Consider the following 5482-nt stretch of genomic DNA (forward strand, 5'->3'; position numbering starts at 1 on the left):
TTTGATGGATTTCTTTGTTCCATTAACTTTCAGTAGCTTTGTGCAATGTCCAGAAGTGTTAAGAATGATTATGTCACCTCTGAATATGTGAATTTTTGATTATGCACTAACCCTCTAATGAGTTTGTTTTGAGTTTGTTGTGGAGGAAGTTTTCAAGGGTCAAGAGAGGAGGATGATACAATATGATCAAGAAGAGTGAAAAGTCTAAGCTTGGGGATGCCCCCGTGGTTCATCCCTGCATATTTTAAGAAGACTCAAGCATCTAAGCTTGGGGATGCCCAAGGCATCCCTTCTTCATCGGCAACTTATCAGGTCACCTCTAGTGAAACTATATTTTTATTTCGTCACATCTTATGTGCTTTACTTGGAGCGTCTGTATGTTTTTGTTTTTGTTTTTGTTTGAATAAAATCGGATCCTAGCATTCCTTGTGTGGTAGAGAGACACGCTCCGCTCGTTCATATGAACACTGGTGTTCTTAGCTTTACTTTTAATGTTCATGGCGAAGGTTGAAACTGCTTCATTCATTGTTATATGGTTGGAAACAGAAAATGCTTCATGTGGTAATTGGTATAATGTCTTGAATAATTTGATACTTGGCAATTGTTGTGCTCATATAGATCATGTTTAAGCTCTTGCATCATGTACTTTGCACCTATTAATGAAGAACTACATAGAGCTTGTTAAAATTTTGTTTGTATGATTGCTCTCTCTAGAGTCTAGATATTTTCTGGTTAAGGTGTTTGAACAACAAGGAAGACAGTGTAGAGTCTTATAATGCTTGCAATATGTTCTTATGTAAGTTTTGCTGTACCGGTTTATACTTGAGTTTGCTTCAAACAACCTTGCTAGCCTAAGCCTTGTATAGAGAGGAATTCTTCTCGTGCATCCAAATCCTTGAGCCAAAAACTATGCCATTTGTGTCCACCATACCTACCTACTACATGGTATTTCTCTGCCATTCCAAAGTAAATTATTTGAGTGCTACCTTTAAAATTCTATTCTTTGTCTTTACAATATATAGCTCATGGGAAAATAGCCTTAAAAACTATTGTGGTAAAGAATATGTAGCTTATGTGTCTTATTTCTTATAAGTTGCTTGTTGAGAGGTAACCATGTTTCTGGGGACGCCACCAACTATTACACCTTTGTTGAATATCATGTGAGTTGCTATGCATGTTCGTCTTGTCTGAAGTAAGGGTGATTTATCATGATCAAATGGTTTGAGTATGCATATTGTTAGAGAAGAATATTGGGCCGCTAACTAAAGCCATGAATCATGGTGGAAGTTTCTTGGACATTAATCCTCAATCTCTTATGAGAATATTATATGTTGTTGAATGCTTATGCATTAAAGAGGAGTCCATTACATGTTGTCTATGTTGTCCCGGTATGGATGCCTAAGTTGAGAATAATCAAAAACGAGAAATCAAATGCGATGTTTCTCCTTAGACCTTTGTACAGGCGGCATAGAGGTACCCCTTTGTGACACTTGGTTGAAACATATGTTATGCAATGATAATCCATGTAAATCCAAGCTAATTAGGACAAGGTGAGAGCACTATTGGTAATCTATGCATGAGGCTTGCAACTTATAAGATGTCTTATACATAACACATATGATTTATTACTACCGTTGACAAAATTGTTTCTATGTTTTCAAAATGAAAAGCTCTAGCACAAAAATAGTAATCCATGCTTCCTCTCGCGAAGGGCCTTTCTTCTACTTTATTGTTGAGTCAGTTTACCTACTTCTTTCTATCTTAGAAGCAAACACTTGTATCAACTGTGTGCATTGATTCCTACATACTTGCTTATTTGCATTCATCATATTACTTTGTGTTGACAATTATCCATGAGATATACACGTTGAAGTTGAAAGCAACTGCTGAAACTTATATCTTCATTTGTGTTGCTTCAAAGCTTTCTACTAATAATTTATTGCTTTATGAGTTAACTCTTATGCAAGTATTATTGATGCTTGTCTTGAAAGTACTATTCATGAAAAGTCTTTGCTATATGATTCAGTTGTTTATTCATTGTCTTTACCGTTGCTTCGAATCGCTGCATTCATCTCATATGCTTTACAATAGTATTGATCAAGATTATGATAGCATGTCACTTCAGAAATTATCCTTGTTATCGTTTACCTACTCGAGGGAGAGTAGGAACTAAGCTTGGGGATGCTTGATACGTCTCAAACGTATCTATAATTTCTTATGCTCCATGCTACTTTTATGATGATACTCACATGTTTTATACACACTTTATGTCATTATTATGCATTTTCCGGCACTAACCTATTGACGAGATGCCGAAGAGCCAGTTGTTGTTTTCTGCTGTTATTGGTTTCAGAAATCCTACAAAGGAAATATTCTCGGAATTGGAAGAAATCAACGCCTAGGGTCTTATTTTTCCACGAAGCTTCCAGAAGACCGAAAGGGATACGAAGTGGGGCCACGAGGTGGCCAGACCATAGGCCGGCGCGGCCAGGGAGGGGCCCGCGCCGCCCTATGGTGTGGGCCCCTCGTCGGCCCTCCGACTCGCCCCTTCCGCCTACTTATAGCCTTCGTCGCGAAAACCCCGGCACCGAGAGCCACGATACGGAAAACCTTCCGGAGATGCCGCCGCCGCCAATCCCATCTCGGGGGATTCGGGAGATCGCCTCCGGCACCTCGCCGGAGAGGGGAATCATCTCCCGGAGGACTCTTCATCACCATGATCGCCTCCGGATTGATGTGTGAGTAGTTTACCCCTGGACTATGGGTCCATAGCAGTAGCTAGATGGTTGTCTTCTACTCATTGTGCTATCATGTTAGATCTTGTGAGCTGCCTATCATGATCAAGATCATCTATTTGTAATGCTACATGTTGTGTTTGTTGGGATCCGATGAATATGGAATACTATGTCAAGTTGATTATCAATCTATCATATATATGTTGTTTATGTTCTTGCATGCTCTCCGTTGCTAGTAGAGGCTCGACCAAGTTGATACTTGTGACTCCAAGAGGGAGTATTTATGCTCGATAGTGGGTTCATGCCTCCATTGAATGCGGGACGGTGACGTAAAGTTCTAAGGTTGTGGATGTGCTTGTTGCCACTAGGGATAAAACATCAATGCTTTGTCTAAGGATATTTGTGTTGATTACATTACGCAGCATACTTAATGCAATTGTCTCGTTGTTTGCAACTTAATACCGGAAGGGGTGCGGATGCTAACCTCGAAGGTGGACTTTTTAGACATAGATGCATTCCGGATAGCGGTCTATGTACTTTGTCGTAATGCCCTGATTAAATCTCATAGTAGTCATCGTGATATGTATGTGCATTGTTATGCCCTCTCTATTTGTCAATTGCCCAACTGTAATTTGTTCACCCAACATGCTATTTATCGGAGAGACACCACTAGTGAACTGTGGACCCCGGTCCATTCTTTTACATCTGAAATACAATCTACTGCAAACTCTGTTCTTTATTGTTCTTCGCAAACAAACATCATTTTCCACACCATACGTTTAATCCTTTGTTTACAGCAAGCCGGTGAGATTGACAACCTCACTGTTAAGTTGGGGCAAAGTATTTTGATTGTGTTGTGCAGGTTCCACGTTGGCGCCTGATGACCCACAAGTATAGGGGATCACAACAGTCTTCGAGGGAAGTAAAACCCAGTTTATTGATTCGACACAAGGGGAGCCAAAGAATATTTGTAAGCCTTAACAGCGGAGTTGTCAATTCAGCTGCACCTGGAAACAGACTTGCTCGCAAGAGTTTATCAGTAGTAACAGTTTTATAGCAGTAGTAGTAGTGAAATATCAGCAATAGTGTAACAAAGACAGCAGTAGTGATTATAGTAAACAGCAGGATTAAAATACTTTAGGCACGGGGATGGATGAACGGGCGTTGCATGGATGAGAGAAACTCATGTAACAATCAAGGTAGGGCATTTGCAGATAGTAATAAAACGGTATCCAAGTACTAATCAATCAATAGGCATGTGTTCCATATTTAGTCGTACGTGCTCGCAATGAGAAACTTGCACAACATCTTTTGTCCTACCAGCCGGTGGCAGCCAGGCCTCTAGGGAATCTACTGGAAATTAAGGTACTCCTTTTAATAGAGCACCGGAGCAAAGCATTAACACTCCGTGAACACATGTGATCCTCATATCACCGCCTTCCCCTTCGGTTGTCCCAATTTCTGTCACTTTGGGGCCTCGGGTTTCGGACAACAATACGTGTATACAACTTGCAGGTAAGATCATAAAGCAATGAATATCATCATGAATTGATAACATGTTCAGATCTGAGATCATGGCACTCGGGCCCTAGTGACAAGCATTAATCATAACAAGTTGCAACAATATCATAAAAGTACCAATTACGGACACTAGGCACTATGCCCTAACAATCTTATGCTATTACATGACCAATCTCATCCAATCCCTACCATCCCCTTCAGCCTACAGCGGGGGAATTACTCACACATGGATGGGGGAAACATGGTTGGTCGATGGAGAGGCGTCGGTGGTGCCAGAACGGAGTTTCTGGTCCCGAGACGGAGTTTCGCGACGGTGGCGGCGTACTGGATGGTTTCTGGCGACTTCGACTTCTCGTCTCGCGTTTTTAGATCGAAACCCTTAAGTAGTCCAGAGGGGGGCGTCAGAGGCTGGCCGAGGCGGCCACACAGTAGGGCGGCGCGCCCCCCCTCCAGGCCGCGCCGGCCTAGTGTGTGGGGGCCCTGGGCCTCCCCCAGGCCTGCCCTTCTGCTCCCTCGAATCTTCTCGGAAAAATAAGCCCTTCGACATAAATTCCGGGGATTTTCCTGAAAGTTGAATTTCGCGCAAAAACGAGACACCGGAGGCAATTCTGCTGAAAACAGCGTTAGTCCGTGTTAGTTGTATCCAAAATACAAAATTAGAGGCAAAACAATAGCAAAGTGTTCGGGAAAGTAGATACGTTTTGGACGTATCAACTCCCCCAAGCTTAGCTTATTGCTTGTCCTCAAGCAATTCGGTTAACAACCGAGTGCGATAAAAGAACTTTCAAGAACACATTTGCTCATATGATGTAAATATTCTCATGATATGGCAAGTACTTAAGCAATTCATAATAAGATACATGCAAATAAAATCATCTAATAGCTATATCAATCATGGAAAGAGTACCAACAAATTAATAATAAGCATCATGAATCATGTCTATCAGCAAGATTGCAATGTTCATAGAAGGATATGATAAAGTGGTATCTCGCTTGCCCGTATTTGTACAGCAAAATATAAATGCTCGGGCACCTTTGAAGTTCATGGAAAGACTGGAAGTAGAGATTATCAAAGATAAAAGCATCAAAGCTATATACCACAGTTAATCACATTTTGGGACAAGCATATTATACTAAGAATGATAGTTGTGCTCTCAAGAAAGTGCTCAAAGAAAGGATGGAGACTCAATGTAAAAGTAAAAGATTGACCCTTCGCAGAGGGAAGC

Source organism: Lolium rigidum, chromosome 7 (assembly GCF_022539505.1).
Source record: "Lolium rigidum isolate FL_2022 chromosome 7, APGP_CSIRO_Lrig_0.1, whole genome shotgun sequence".
NCBI lineage: Eukaryota > Viridiplantae > Streptophyta > Magnoliopsida > Poales > Poaceae > Lolium > Lolium rigidum.